The sequence below is a fragment of the Marmota flaviventris genome, chromosome 9, assembly GCF_047511675.1.
Source record: "Marmota flaviventris isolate mMarFla1 chromosome 9, mMarFla1.hap1, whole genome shotgun sequence".
Lineage (NCBI taxonomy): Eukaryota > Metazoa > Chordata > Mammalia > Rodentia > Sciuridae > Marmota > Marmota flaviventris.
The window spans coordinates 96,269,852-96,287,383 of NC_092506.1; positions in this window are offsets into that span (position 1 = coordinate 96,269,852).

A 17,532-nucleotide genomic window follows, 5' to 3' on the forward strand; every position below is an offset into this window, starting at 1 on the left:
ATTCTACTTTGAAATGCAGTGGCCCCTCCCCTAGCCCCAGTCCCCACCAAAATGGCAAGCCTTAATTTTGTTTAAATATGGAGGACATTAGTTCTGATGATAGATATATCCACAGCAAAAGAGGCCAATTCAGGGAAGAAAGGAGAAGATGCCCACACTCCTTAAATGGAGCTGGTTTCTCAAAGGGGTTTTGTTGGCACAGTGAGAACAGGGCCTCTCTCCTAGTGCCCCCCACCTGATTAACAGGAAGCTTCACAAAGGAGGAATAATGGGTTTAACACTTATAGTGTATGGGTGTGAGCCACAAGGATTCTTCCCAGTTTGGAAGCCTTCTGTCACTATGTATCTGAAACCCACAAGTTCAGGATCCAGTGACCCAATCAGTCTGGGGTCTAGACCACTTGGCTAGGACCCCCTACGGCACGCCTGGGGCCCTGCAGCTCTGCAGGTCTGGGGCCTCAGAGCAATCTTGCATCTGACCCTCCCAATCTCAAGGGTCAGATGCAAAAAATTTTTTCTCCTTCTGCCTTCAGCCACAGAGCTGGGGGCATATAAAGCCCCTCCCAGTGTAGCCCTTGCCTTCCTCTCCAATGCATCTCCACTGCCCTCCTACCACTGACTCCCAGTGCCTTTCTAAAGCACTGCTGAATATCTGTGCAAACCCCTACTTTGACCCTCTGTCCTCTCTTGCTGGGTTCCTCTCCCCCCTTTCATCTCCTCTCCCTATCTGAAAATCACCTCTTTGTTTTTCAAGATCCAGCTCAAATGTACCTTTTTTATAATTTAAAAAAAAAAAAAAGTACTCTGACTCACCAAACCTCCTGGCCCAGAAAATATCCATCCATTTTTCTTAGCTGTTGGAGCACTTGGTCTGGTCACTAAATGAAGGAAAATTGTTGCATGACCCTGTAGGTTCCTTAAGGAGGCTTCACACAGGACCTGGGCCATTCTGACCTCTGAAAAAGCTTCACTATATAAAGTTATGAATGACTGCATCTAATGGATTGTTTGTTTGAGGGCAGGTCATAGAGGAGAAATGTTCACATAAACAACTCACTCACAAGAGAGTGAGGGCTGTCTCCTGGCTGAGTTTTGGGCCTCACCCAAAGCCTCTAACTGCAGGAGGATGGACAGCCTTGCTGTGAAGGTAGCAGGGTCATAAAGCATTGGGCCTCTTAGAAGCTTCCATTGCAAACAGTGGCACATCCATCAGGCTTGGCTCAATCCCAAGAGACGTGGGTTTCCATGAAGGTTCTGCCATTCACTTCTGTGTCGCCTTAAACAAGTCACAAAACACTTTTAGTCTCAGTTTCCATGTTTATAAAATAAATAAGCAATTCTCTGAATGTCTCATAGATTCCTCGGAGGATGTGAACCCTGCTGGCCCTCTCCCACATTGATCGTATTTTGGCTCCTATTTTCTCCAAGTCCATGAAAACAAGAACTTCTTATTCATCTCTGTTTCTCCTCACAGGCCTAGCATAACAATTTTCATAAACTAATAAAAATAACTACTTACTGTGTCCAGACTCCAAGTTCAGCCTTAAATACATTATCTGATCTAGTCCACACACAACAACTCCATGAGGAAACTTCTATCTGTATTGTTTCAAGAAACAAATGCTTAGGAAATTTAATTTGCCCAGTGTCACAGGGCTACTACACTGTTGGGTAAATGTCAGACTTAAGTTCATCTGATGACACCCACAGCTCTAAATAATTATACTAGTAGATATTCATTAAGTTGGAATCAGTGAAGGGCAAATGGCAGTCATGTTTATTAGTACCAATGCAGGATCACTATGATTCAAACCTGGTGCACATCAGTAGAAGCTTATACCCTCTGGGGTAAATCCCTACCCTCTAGAAACAGGGAGCAGGGGAGACCCAGAGATGCACCCATAAATCAGATTTTGTACACTGGCAGACACAGCCAAATAACAGAGGAAGGGAAAACTAATGGCGGGACACACAATAGTGAAATTTTAAAATAACTAACACAAGGAGAAAACTCCAAAATTTTACTGAGAAAAGTATATTAACAACTAAGCATCAAGAATCAGAATAAAAGTACACTTCTCCATAGCAAAATCAGATGCAAACAGACAATGAAGAAGTATTTTTAAACTATTGAAGAAAAAGAACACTGAACCTGTAATTTTTAAATCCAGCCAAACTGCCATTCAAATATCGTAGCATAACAAAAATATCCTGAGACCTGCAAGGCCTCACATTAAAATTGCTCTTTGAGGAAGTATTCAAATGAAAAGAGCTACCTAGGAGGATGTTACAAGAAATACCAGAACAAAAGATCATGAAATATCTGGATCAAGCTTATTATAGGAATTTTCTTAAAACTGGAAACAAAAAGAGAAATTGTATCTATAATAACACAGAATATATAAAAAAAATCTACATGCTTGCCACAAGTCCATGGGACATCATTTATATTATTTTCTACTTAATTTTGTGATATGAAGTTCTAAAGGAAATCAAAGGGAAATTTGATTTTACTAATGTTTTTGTTGTATAAAGAGGAAAATACAGATTGAATAACCTTTATCTGAAATTTTAGCATCAAAAGCATTTCAGATTTCAGACTTTTTAAAGATTTTGGATTATTTGCATATACATAGTGAGATATCTTGGGTAGAGACCCCCAAGTCTAAACACAAAATTCACTTATATTTCATTTACACCTCATATGCATAGCCTAAAACTAATTTTATACAATATTTTTAGCATATGCATGTTTTGACTGCAATCTGTCACATGGGGTCAGGTGTGAAATTTTTCACTGGTGGTGATAGGTAAATACTCAAAAGTCTCTAATTTTAGAGCATTTGGATTTGGCATTTTCAGATTAAGGATGCTTAACCTGGAGAGGAAATCAATGGCAGAAAATAAACGTGTGAGGGCCAACTGCCACTTCTGTTCTTACCATAAAAACAGAAATAGAATGTTTTATTTTTAAACCAGCGAAAGAAAACTGGACCTTTCTATGGAAAACAGGAAGGAAGTATTTTTAAAAATACAGTGAATGGAAAATAAAAATGAGATAACAGGATGAGTTCTAATATACGGTAATTATAAAAATATTAAAAGATTAAGTTTACCAATTAAAAGACACAGATTCAAGAATTTAATTCAAATATTTTAAAAGATCCAATAATGTTAAGTTATAGTTCAATAAAACAAACTACAGAAAATTTGCAAATAAAAAAATTAATGTAACCTTGATTCTAAAGCTCCATAAGGTCAATATAAGAAAATTATAGGCCATTTCATTTGTGAACATAGACTCAAGAATCCTAAATATTAGTTTGTAGAATACAATTCTGTATTAAGAAATAAAATTACATCATGAAATAATAATGATACATCATAATACAGAGTTCATGTAAGGAATGCAAGGATGGTTTACTCTTAGTATACCTATCAATATAATTCAACATACTGATGAACTGTAGGAGGAAAAATTAGGACATTATCTCAATCACTGTCTAAACATTTGATAAAGTACAACATTTGTTTTTAATGTTAGAAAAAAAATTAGAAAATTTGGACTAGAAGTACACTTCCTTAGCTTGGTAAGGCATATACCAAAAGTCTACAGAGATATTATACATATTGGAGAAATTGTAAACAAATTCCTTCAAAAAAAACAAGTTGTCCTATTGCATTATGTTATTCATTTCCAAAAAGTTTTATCTACAATTTCCAGAAACACATGTATTAAACACAAAAAACATGTGAATTATATCATGTTATTGTGCCAAATATTATTCCAGACTTTGGGGATACAGCAATAAACAAACCAAAAATTGTTAGCAACATACAGACAGATAATTGGTGTTGGGTAGATAGAAAATCCAACTGACATTCTTCAACAAATGATTTGTCATCAATGCAGATACGGATATACTAAAGCATAGAAAAATTGATGGCCTACAGGCTTAACAATTCCTAGACACTGAAAAAAGTCTGTGGCCAGACATTCAGTGCCATTTTTAAAGTCTGATGAATTTCTTGACCTTAGAAGTGGGAGAGAAGGGGAGTACCAGAGTGATTTTAAAGGGTACCCATGAATTCCATATGCATATAAACATTTTCCTTGGCAGACAGTCCATAGAGTTCATGAACCACTGCTCATACCCAAGGTTAAGAACTACTGTTTATTTTAAAGAAGTACTATGATATCAAATTTTGAAATATGAAAGAGAAATTGCTTAAATCTAGCTAGAACAATAATGGGCTCTGAGGTAAAATACGAAGTCCACAGGTAAAAAAGTAAATTCCATTGCTGCCTACAATAAATTTCTCACATTTCTTTACATACTGCATCAGTTAAGCCCATTTCTCATTTCTCCAGCAATTTTATAGCATTTCATTCTTTGGCATTTCATTCTTCCATCTAGGGGAATCAGGAAAATATAGTGAAGAGATTATTTAATTTACATTTGGAGAGCTTTGTTTGGAATCTGACTGTACTGCAAATGTGAAGACTTGTGAGTTGTTTAGGTTCTCCTAGTTGTAGCTTATTCCTCTTCAAAATTGAAATAATAATTGTTGCAATGATTAGATACAATAGTGTGGAGTATTCTATATACATTAATTTTATTCTTTGGTTCAGACCAAGAGGCTACATAACTGAATTCCATTGAATATTTTTGTTCTCAAAATTCATGTACACTAGGGAGTCCTTCAAGCTTTGCCAATTTCTGCTTTTCCAAGAAAAGGGCTGGCCCTGCTACCTTTGCAGAAGAAGCATTGGGTTCAGACCACATCTCATCTTTTCAAGCTGCCAGCCACCATCTGCAAATATGGCTGACAGCTGCTTGGCAGGTCCTTATCTAAAAATGGCATAAATGATTGGATTTCCAGTTTTATCACACCTTACTTACACGTTATGACTGGGCATATGAAAGGGAAATCACACTGATCTGATCAAATGGAGATTGAACCAACCCAATTGGACTGGATGGATGCCAGTGTTCAGAAGACAAAGGTTTTATTACATGTAACAGCCTGGCTTCTGTGGCAGTATAGAGGGTGTCCAATTCTCTTTATGGCTATTTTTGAATGCCCTTTGACACTAGGCAGATGGCTTCTAGTCACACTGACAAGCTTCCATCAACCCAGGCATCTGGTAAATATCCATGTCCCATTACACAGATGAGAAAAACAAGGACCAGGTGACTAAATTATTATCTATAGCCCAGTGCTGCTATAAATTATCTTGGAAAATAGTCAAGAAAGTCTGGTGGTTACTGGTAGAAAATAGCCTTTGCAAAAGGAAAGTCTCCAGACTGTTCTACCCACTGTGTGGTCCTTCCAAGACAGAAAGGCCATGTTCTGGTTTGGTTTGGTTTGGTTTGGTTTGGTTTTCTGTTGTTTTGTTGTTGTTGTTGTTGTTTTTGTTTTGTTTTGTTTGTTGTTTTTTTTGCTTCAACATTGCTTGGTACCACCTACACTGAATAATGGCCTTTATTTGATATTTTTGCCATATGATCAAAATATGTACCTTTCCCCACTCCCTGCACATTTGATGGCCACCTTTAAAAAATATCTTCCATGATATATATTTCCACTAAAGCTTATTAAGCACAAACTCTGTGCTGGAAATTATGCTAACTACTAAGGCAAGGAAGACACAGTTCCCATGGTCAAGCAAGTTATTAGTAGTGTTAAAAAAAAAACTGATTTTTTTTTTAATAATGGAAAGTCCCAAAAGAATTCCTAGAAAGGGATTCCTTGGTTCCCATTCAAATTACTTGGAATGCTCATTATATAAAGAGATATTCATGGGCTCCACCCCAGCCCCCAGAAAATGACTCAATAGGTTTGGAGTGGTCCATGACTCTATTGGTTGTGTTTTGTTTTGTTTTTAAAATTTTCAGGAGACACTGCTTTGATATTTAGGAAACACCAACCTAAACAACCAAAAACCAGCCCTTCCTTTTTTGTCAAGATTCCTTTTTCTATCTATCCTCTCTCATGCCTTCTTCATTGGAATGCCCCTAAAAAACCCTGATTAAGAAGAAAAACAAAAGCCTCCAACTTAAGCATAGCGTGAAGCATTCCTTTGTCTAGCTAAACACATAACCATCATTTCCCACACGTAGGAGAGAGTTAGGCACAATGAACGCTCTGCTCCCAGAAACAATCCCATTCCCATAGTTGCCCTAAGAAACAGTGTTCTGGTGACCCTATGACCTACACCCACTCTGCCTGTCCAGGACTCAACTCCCTGAGACTCATTGCTTCTCTGGGTGACCTTCAAAGGCCCCCCAAAACACAGACATCAGGGATGCTGTTGGCCTGACCAGCTACTGACCACTGCCCTATTCCCTTTGAGCTGAAGCCTCAAATGAGAGAAGGGAAGGAAATTTGTCCAATGATTGTGGTACTACTCATCAATCATCCTTCCTTCTGAAGGCACAGAAAAGGAAACTCCTCCTCTTCCTCTTCCTGAAACACCTGGCCCTCCAGGGACTCAGGTTTTTACCAGGTGTGCTTTGTGCCCAGACATTATGGAAGTAGGAATTGCAATAAAGCCAAAGTCCATTTCCTTGTGAATTAAAGGGATAGTTTACTATAAAAAGACAACGGCCCAACATGTGAAGACAAGTCTCTTTGCATTAATGCCATGTTCCTGGGCAACTGTATGTCATAGGTACAGATGTAGGGCCAACAGCTTCATGGTTTTTTGGTTTGTTGTTGTTTTTTAAACCACCTCTTCTCTAAGTTGATGGGAGAACAATTCGAATGAATGAATCAAGAGATGCAGAACATTAAAAATATATAGAAAGATAAGTTAAAGAATAAGAAAATGAGGAAAAATGAGAGAGATAAATATAGCTCCAAATTATAGATACCTTGGGAGTTCAAAGAGAAGAGTAATCAGTCTCCAAAAAGAGAGCAGTTAATTTAATTGAGCAGGTCCTTTGTGGACCTTGGTAACACTAGTGAATCTAGTTAACGAAGTGAGCTAAGCCTGCCCTGTGTAAACCCAGAGACAAAGCCAGATTCTGACTTCCAATCAATACCTGGGTGTCCATGATCCCCTGGGCCACTTGAGTCTTTGACCACCAAAGCACACAATGTCCAGCACATAAGAAAGACTTCATAAATTATTATTGCTGCTACTATTATTTTTATTATTGTTATAATCGTTTTTATTAAAAATGAATATGAAAACTTTTGACTTGAGTCAAGTGTTTACCATTATGGGATAAAATTTTTTAAAGGGTATTAATAAATATAACAGGCACACAAATGTAAATTGAATAAATTGGTTGGCATAAACACCTTTTTCTATAAAGATAAATAAAACCCCCCTCATTTATATTTTTTTCAAAAAAGACATAGTCACAACATGTTGGGGGGTGGGAAGCATGTAGGATGGCAATGGAGGTAAAATAACTCCAAAAGCTCCACATGTATCTTTCAGCTCCCAGAATCAATACGGCAAAAGGTTATGAGCACTTACCATATACCAGGATCTGTTTTGGATACTTTGCTTAATCCTCATAACAATGCTTTGAAGTATTAGTCTTATTTTATGCATGAGAAAACAGACAGAAGGAGATTTTAAAACTTGGCTAAAGGGGCTGGGGTTTTCGCTCAGTGATAGAGCACTTGCCTAGCATGGGTGAGGCACTGGGTTCAATCCTTAGCACCACATAAAAAATAAATAAATAAAATTTAAAAATATTAAATATACGTACATATATAAAATATTTTTAAAATATGTTTAAGAAAAAGAACTTGGCTAAAACACATAGTTGATAAAGAGGAGAGTCAGAGATCTAACCTGGGTAATCTGATTCCACAGCTTTCAATCACCACAAGAGAGCAAAGTCCCAGACAGTCAATCCTTCATTCACCCATTTATTCATTCAGCAAATGACATTTGTTAAATGTCATTCTATTATCATCCAGTCTTTGTTTGGCACTGAGAATATAGCAGTGAACAAAAAATGCAAGGTCCCTGACTTCATAGAGTTTACATTCTGGCGGTGGTGGAGGAGGTAGAGGAGAGCTATCTTCCTACCAGACAAGGAAAGCAGTGGACCAGAGAGTGCCTCTCAAAATAGAGATCTTGGGCACATTCAGAAAAGCATTTCTAAAAACACAGTTGAATTTGATAGACTTTCAATCAGTCTCCTAAGTTTGCAGATCCAATATTGGAATTTAGGGCCACTAATAAGAGTCCTGAAAAATGCCACAAGGTTTTAAGTTTTCCTACCACAAGCACGGAATGCAGATGAACCAGAAATAGACCAGTCCCCACAAAGATGAAGGCCAGTTTCAAAGAGCATACTCATAACTGAATCAAACCACTGCATGTTCAACCAGAAAAAGTATGAATACTAGAGTGTAAACCATTAAATTATGCTATGATATTACTTTAAAATATATTTTTTAAAAAAAAACCCAGTTGAGGAATATAGATTAAAAACCTACAATGTCATTAAACCCATATATTTCACATTCAACAAATTTAACAAATATCATTTGAATGACAGCCAGCAGCTGCCCTCACAATGACAAACAGAAACTGAGCTCAGGGAGGCCCAAATTAGGTCTGATCACAGGAGGTGGGAACCCTGGCTTTGGTGAGTTTTATGCTCTATCACTAAGACCTCTAGAGGGTTTGACTAGAGATGCTGAGCCCATAGCTAAAAGTGTAAAGATCCTATACATCCTTGCTCTCACTTTTTCCCCAAAGTCTTCCAAGCCAGCCCAGAATGAACTGACAATTTATCTTCCTCAAACAAGGGAGCCAGATTGCACCAGTAATGTGGATTTAACAGGTCAATGCACTGCAAAACAAAGTTCCAAACAGACTTCCTAGTAGTCCCAAACCCACTTCAGCTTGAATTTGGATTGCTCAATTTAGAAAATGATGCCAGGCTATGGGTTACAGAAACTTTAAGGACTGCCTCTTCTGGGACAAGAAATATGAGTTCCTAAAAATGTGAGTGTGCTCAGTAAAGTCTCATTGATTCATTGATCACTGATCATTGATCCTTTTTCAGGGGGTGAGACAGCTGTTTACACAGCTGTGACATTAGAGGTTGCACCTGAAATTGGAAAGCAAGTTACAGCAGTCAGCAAGCCCCAGGGACCCTATGCAGGATGTTGATTGATGAGCACAACAGCTCCAGTTCCCTCTATAGCCTCAAACCCATGCTGCTGAGTTTTGAGTCTTGAGCCAACACACCCATTTTTCATTGCTTCAAATTTTTTACACAGGAAAATTAACTAGGTGTGTCTAGAGGAAATGTTACATGAATCCCAAAGAAGAGCAGAGTTTTCACCAAATGTTGCTCAAGAATTCTACCCGCTCTTTTCTTCTTGCAGCCACAGATTTCAGGTTCCACAGAGCCTAGAACCTCTGTTGGCAAGCACTTCCTCCTCTTCACCATCCAATCAGCAGAATTATGTTTAAGGTCTCTCACATTTCTGAGCACCATAAACAGCCTGGTCCTTTCTTGTGTTCCATTTATAAAGCATAGAAAATAGGGAAGCCCTGGATTTTTAACTGAGAAGCAACAGGATCTGAATTTCACTTCTTCTGAAAGTGGCTTTGGCAACAGTGTGGAAATATATAAGAATCAGAAGAAAAGGGAGGTAGAAACAGAATTTTTTAAACAAATGTTCCAGGAAGAACTAAAAGAATTAACTAGAGCTGAACCTAGAATACTAACAACATGATCCCAAGCCACCTGACTCTCATTGTGTTCCATTCTGAGTATCTTTGCACTCTCAGAATCTGTCACACAGTAGGCACTCAATAAATGTTGAAAAGTGAATGAATCTAGAGTAAGCCCTTTATTTTTAGAATGAGGAAACCAGGGTCAGAAAGAGAAAATTACCTGACCATGGGCACCTGGCAGGTCAAGGACAGGAATGGGCCACAAACCCACCCACTTGATTCCCTTTTCCATTGATTTCCTAACTTGATCATGTGTCAGAATCATCACACCCAGCACTCCAAGTCTTTGGCAAGTTGGACAGAGCCAGACAATTTGCCTTTCTAACAAGTTTCAGGGTGATATGGAGACTACTGGTTCTAGGGTCCCACCTGAGAACCACTGCCTTATTCAGATCCCTCTTTTTAACACCTTGTTTTCTCTTTGAGAAAGCAGGGCTCTTTCATCTCTTGCTGCTTGGCTTTGAGTTTGGGGGAGAACAGCCATTCCAGCCTGGACAGTGGTAGCTGAGCTTGGTAGTTGAGAGCTCAGATCCGTGAGCAAAATCTCTGGACTTGATCCTGCCTCCACAATCTTATCTCATCTGGGCATAAACATCATAAAATTTTAGAAAGAATTAGATCACTTAATGTGTGTAAAACAGTGCAAAATTACCTCATGAATAGAGCACATAAAGAGATATTTATCTAATGGATTGCCTTGAGCCTGGGCCCCAAAGGCAATCCTGCCACAGAGAGGCATGAGAATATTCAGCAGAGTGGTGATAACATACAGTCACCTAGATTCGTAAACATTCATACCAACAATAAGTACAAATATTATTGGGAGAGATAACACTATGGGCTGATGCTATCTGGATCTGCCCCACCCCACCTCCCCCACATCCACTGTAATCCCGGTACTCTTCTGTTGTTACTTGGGGACTAGGTTACTAAATGCCAATTTATAAATTCCAGTGAATCACATAATCTAATCTAGGCAACCATATGCTCCCATCTGTCAGAGGCTGTGATGTCAGCTCAAAGTGATTAGATAGATCAGAACAAATGGCAGACATTGTAACAGCTGCTCCTGTCCAGACCTTCTATACCATCAGGCAGTGGCAGCTGCTGACTGTGGAGCATGGTGCCTGTGGTTGTTTGAGAAGTACATGCCAAAAGCAGGCAGTGACCTTATAGGTATGGTTCCTGGGATGCAGGCCACTCAGAGAACTACAAACAGCCAGCACTCCATATCCAGAGGTTCCACATCTGTGGATTCAACCAACCACAGATTAAAAATATTTAGAAAAAAAACTGCCTGTACCAAACATGTAGACTTTTTCATGTAATTATTCCATAAATGATATAGTATAACAACTATTTATATAGTATTTACATTTCATTAGATATTATAAATAACTTAGAAATGGTTTAAAGTATCCAAGAGGATGTGTGTAGATTGTATGCAAACACTACATCATTACAGGTAGTATATATATATATATATATATCTAGGACTCAAGTACCCATAGGTTTTGATACCTGGGGTCGGGGTGGAAGGTTCTGGAACAAACTGCCTATGGAAACTGAAGAATTACTGTATTTTATGTCTTCTACTTTAGTCCAAAACGTAGGGTATACCATCAGGCTCCTAAGAGAATCTCATTAGCCATTCTCAACTTTGGGGACAGCTAGGAAGAAGCTGCAGGGAGAAACCATGAGTGAAGGCTTTGCATACGAGAGCTAAGCCAACACCCAAGGTCTGGAAGGGTCTGGCAAGGACAGGACAGGGAGATGCACCAGGAGGGAAAGAGGACTGACTAAGGGACAGCCTGTTCTCAGGTTCCTCCTCATGCGGCAACTCTGGGAGCTCCACTACCCTTTATAACATTTCATCCAAACTTGAACTTAACCTCTTGTCTCGATAACACTCAGCACAGTAGAGACAGGCTAGTACTGTCTAAAAGATTCCATAACAAAAAGCAGTTAGGAATTGGATTTTTGGAATCAAATAGATCTGGGTTCAGATCCCAGCTTTAGCACCTTGAACAAAGCACTTAGCACTCTGTATCTCAATTTCCCCACCGAAAAAAAAGACAGATACAATAATTCCTCACCAGGCTGTTGTGAGGACCTAATCAAATGCTTTGTGAAAAATCCTCCCATAAAGCCTGACAGCAGCAGATGCCCAGTCAGTGTTGACCACTGGATTACCAAATATGGAGCCAGAAAGACTATACTAAGAAAGAGCCCAGAGAATGCAAAGCATGGGAGAGAAGTCAAGGTAACAGAATTTATGTCATTCATGTAGGCTGTGGGTCCTTCCTTAATTAAATTAAAATTAATGCCAGATGTCTGTCCTACCTCCACTGTATCATCACTTCTACTCTTTATCACATGGGCCTGCCCTGACACCATCTTTGGACACTTGCACTTAGCCATGCCTGATCTAAGAGGCATATCTTGTCTCCAAATGACTGACACCAAAAATAAATAGTGTCACCTGATGATACAATTACCCCCCCCCCCCCCCGCCACTAAGGTATTGGTCTACCCTTGTTGGTCCAACAGTTTTAACACAGTGGAAGAGCCCTGGCACATTCATGGAATTATTCATTCCACACATATAGCTGGAGAGCCAGTAGGAACACCTGGTGGGTATCCTACCTCTTAGTCCATTTCCCTTGAAGTAATTTCACCAGGACTTAGTGCCTCTGGCTCTAGAATTAGCTCCTAATGTGAGTCAATGAGGTGGCTGAGGAGAAGCCTGGGTGGCTTGAGCATCATGGAGAATATTTCCTAGAGCAGAGAGGCTAGTCCTCAACCACAACCAGAAAGTAAGGAAGATGCTGACAAGGCCAAGTGGGCTGGGGCTGGGGCATCCAGCAACAGTTCCTGCCTCCACAAGGCGCCCAGGGCTTCTGCTGAAGGTTTGGTCAGAAAATATGCCAGGGAAGGCTGGATTAGGGTCCCATGTGGCTTCCTGCCTGGACAAACACACCTCCGCACCAGCAGCAGCGGTGGACTGTCATCTCAGCAGGCCCCTCAGGCAGCACTCACACTAGCCCATTGTTCTTTTTCCTGCTGGCAGTTCTGGCTCTTGCTCCCCATCCCTGCCCCCACAGTTCCCCCAGCAGAGCCTTGCCTGATCTGCACTTGTGAGTGTGCTTTGGGACTCAGTGCTCCAAGACTATGGATGACACAGCATTAGGACCTTCTCTATTTCAGGGACCTACCTTCAAGCCTGGTTCAAAAGAGCATGTTGGGAAAAGACCATTAGAATAACAAAAATTTTCCACTGATTTCTATCCTCAGAATCCCCTTTTTGTTAAAAAAAATGAATTAAATAGATTATCAAAATATAAAAGAAATAGAAGAGGTCCAAGTATAAAGGGAGCAAGTGGGTACCCCTAGGAAGTCTTTGGAGTCTGTCCATTCCATTGGCTTCCCTGGCCAAAAGGGGCAGCCCCACTAGCATCTCTGGAGAGCATTCCAGGTTGGAGATGCTTTGCCCTATGCCGTGCCTTTTGGAATTCATTCTGAAGACTAATATCTTGCAGGCTGGCATTGAGACAGGTTCTCTGCATCACCTCAACTTCTTCACCTAGTCCTTCTGCCTGGTCAACAGGTTTCTCCCAGAACCACCCTAGAGACATGCCTGTTTTCTCCTGAGCCTGACCCAGACATGATGCTGCTAATATAGGACAGCCTCAGTCCCTGTGCCCTTTAACCTCCTCCTCATCCAGGATGTGGCAGATAGCCATCAAGTAGCAACTTGAACCTGAGACTTAAAAGGCAATTCAGAACCAAATATAAGCTTCAGAGTAGTTTTCTCCTGCATAAGAGCTTATTATCTCCATGCTAAGGGGAAAATATTTGGGGATTCTGAGAATGGAAACTTTAGAATGGCCTCCTGCTATTATATGTAACTTCTAAACTGCCTTGGGAGTTAGGTAATGTTCTGAAAACCAGAGCACCCTGATTATGAGGTGATCAGCCAGCATTATCTAAGGTCCACTATACTCCCCATGGCAGTGCCTCAGTGACCCTCCCTTCCCAGGTCTCTTCCAAGTCCACCCATATGCCCCTATTTTGCTGTAATGGTATAGCAGAGAAGTGACTACTCAAGATGGGAACATTCATTATTCTCTCATTCTTTGTCAAAAGCTAATGTGCTTTTCCATACGTCTGAGATTCAGTTGACCTGCCCTGAAAATCAAGGCAAATTGAAACCACAAATGTGACTGCAACTACACTGCCCATGGCTCATACTGCTCCAGGCCTGCAATATGCTCCCAGACACATTGCTCTGATCACTTCTCAGCAGAGTCCAAAACCTTTCCTGAAGCACGTCTTACACAAAATAATTTAGAATCCTCCTTTTAAAGAGTTTGTAATTATATCATTACTTTTTGATAACTGATTGAAAACTGCCTAAATCTTCAATGAACATTTAAGTATTCTCGTTTACTCAATGTTGGTGTCTTGTAGGGAAGGACAAAGCCTTCCTGGAATGCCCCATGGTGTCCAGCACCATGTTTTATATTGTGATTTGCACACAACCGGTGTTCAATTAGTATTGGCTAACTGAGTCCTGGCCTCTGGCTAGGTCTCCCTACCTGTCACAGATCTGTTTCAGCCAAAGAAACAAAACTAGGGCTGAAAAAGAACATAAGATTAAATATACATCTTAATCTCCTAGTTTCGTAGTTCATTTCATATTTTCCCTGGACAAACATTCACAAATTTAATCTGCATGACAGACATCTCCTGTCTCCCAATACCCACAATTCCTCCTCCCCCAATCCACCTCCAAAATGCAGCCAAGAGATTTATTTCTCATGCAAATCTATCATCTTCTTCCACTGCTTTAAACCATTCAATGGCTTCCAATTTCCCTTAGGCCCTCATCCAAATCCTTCATCTAACTTCCCAGGCCCTCAGGGGTGTGGGTTTGCTGCCTTTCGAAGCTCATCTCCTATCACTTTCCATCATGCTTTCTAGGATACAGCATATTTAGATCACAGTTCTTAAAACTTCCACCCCAGGCTTGCTCTCTTCCCCAAGTCTTCACCCACACTCTTCCCCAATCTAGAATGTTCCTCTTCATTCCTTCATCTGACTGATTCCTGTTCAACCATCAGTTTTCAAATTAAACATCCCCTTAGAAAAGACTTCCCTGAACCCTAGAAGTAAGAGCCAGCCAATAGCTACATGCTCACGTGTCATCCTGTGTCCCCTCTTCATTAGTGGTCTTCTTACTCGTTTGTCTTCCCTCCTAGATCCTGTGGTTAAAGATGGTGACTCTTATTCATCTTGTAATAATAGTGCTAGTTGAATAGAATTGAAATGTCACCAAGTTTTAGTCAAATGTTCAGGAAATCTTTTCTATTTATAATGTTTTCGGGTCATAAAGACACTATATACCAAGTAAGCGCTTTGGGATTATTGTTTCTCTGATATAATTTGTAACTAAAGAAATGCTGTTCAAAAGAGTTCCATAGCCTCTAACTCAGCACAATTCAGCTCAGCAAATAAACGATTTACTTCCCTTACCTCAACTTTTCCCACCCAGCCCTGTCCACCACCCTCAATTGTGGTTTGTGGCTTGTGGGGCACCAGAAGAAGGAAGGGGGTAGTCATGACCACTGCCATAACCACCTTCAATAAGTACCCAGTACATTGTTGACATGTTAAGTAAATCATGCCTGTCTTTCCTTCTGGAAGCAAAGATCTTAATGCTACTGATTGTCTGCAAATCTGAGATAGCTTCAGTAGATGAACAAGCAACCATAAATGGCTTTATGTGTACACCAATTAGCCAACCTCATAAGGAGCATCATTGCAGAGGGCACTCCTGTGGTCCATCTCACTCTTGACCAAAATGTCCCATCTACTCCTTGGTCCTTTAACTTAACTCGGTGGTTCTCAAAACTTCAGCAGCAGCAAGCCTCAGAACCATGTGGAAGACTTAATAAAATGCAGATTACTAGGCCTCATCCCAGAGTTTAAACAGGAGTGGGGCCCAGGATTCTGCATTTTATAACTGTATCACAAGCAATGTTGATGCATGACTGAGGTTGAGAACTACATATAAACTTTCACCCCTACTTAAAGGCAGTAGTTCCTATAAAGTGCTAACACCTTAAAATAGAATCACTGATTTCTATGCTAGTATGAGTGAGCTCTGGAGCTTTCCTGAGTGGTTTTAATGGAGGAAAAGGGAGTATTAAAGGTCCTGAAGCAAGAGGGCTATGTAGATGAGACGCATGCAGAGGAGAAGTGAGGCAGCTAAACGCCATCATTGCCCACTTCACCAACTGGGATGCCCAGACTGTGGAAGCCCTTTTCAGGAAGTGCCCTTGAAGTTCAACTGCCACATCCACAAAGGCTCTTAATACTTTGGTTCTGCTTCTTATAAGCAGACCACAAGACTGTCAAAATGGTCAATGTGAAAAATTCAACAGGTCAGATGTTTTGACTGACCCCTTGGATACCACTTAGCCTCTGGCCACGGGGAAAACCTTACCCAGACTTCATGTTCTTCATTGTCTAGGGAGGTTCTAGAAAGCACAACCATATGAATTTGATCACTGGCCTCCTCTTGTACATACGAGTTAAGGAGGACTTTAAGCTTCACTCCTGTCACCCAGGAGAAATGACAAATCTCATTAAATTCAGCCTCTTTTCCCCTCTGCTTTTTAACCCCAGTTGAAGTAGGTGGCAGGGAAATGAGGACAGTATTTTTCCAGCTACTTCTCCCAAATGCAAGTTTTGAACCTTACTGCCTCTTCAGAAGGTAAAACCTATTTTCTTAGTCCCTTCATGGCTTTAAGATGGTTCAGTCTTCTAAAGGAATTGCTCTCATTGCTACTGGAATAGCAGTCTCTGAGCATAAATTCCAAATTTAATAGCTTTTATTTTCAAAATACAGCATCTTCAGTCTGGGGCTAAGCATGGATAAATGGGGAAAAATACTTCTAGGCCACAGCTGAGGCGGGTGGAATGGGATGCAGGGAAGTGACTAGAGGAGAAGAGGTCCTCCTGTCCCCGGAATGGTGGGTCTGAGCAGCATGGGGCTGGGGCATTGAGAGGTTTGCAAAATATATTCCCTCAGTCCTTCAGTGTCCTAAAGAATGGCCTGGATACAGTCCTTATTACTGATCTTTAGAAAGAAATGGGAGGCCCTGGAAATAGCTGGGATAGAGTACAGAGTGGAGAAGGAAATGGTTATTAGGGAGGTCAGATGGAGAAATTTGCAGGGAAATAGGCATGAGAAACAGAAGACGTAGGCTCCCTCTTAACAAATGAGTAAGATATAAGATGTACATCATTAAACCCAAATCAAATATCAACAAAAAAAGGATTAACTATCTCTGTTTTCATATTTATTAAATAAGACTGTATAATCTGTATGAGAATGTCCATCACTGTATCTTCCTCACCTCACTCAGAGCAGGCTCTCAGAAGGTACGTATTAAATGAATTAATGATATTATTCCAGGCTTTTACAAAGATAATTGAGTAAACCCAACCTCTGTCTTCTTGGAACAAACACCTAGGAAGATACAATCATATATTCACATGTTATTTATTTATGTATCTATTCATATTTCATTATATATTATTTATATAAATCTGAGATTTTTAATATAAAATTTAAGAAGATACATTGATACATTTATAACATATACACCCATAAATTCAGAAAGAACAGAATGACATTAGTAAGGCAATCTGAGGAAAAGTGAATTCTGTGTCAGTGGGATTGTTGCCTATTATCTGTTCACTGCTGTGTGTTCAACACCTAGAATAGGCTTAGCACTAAA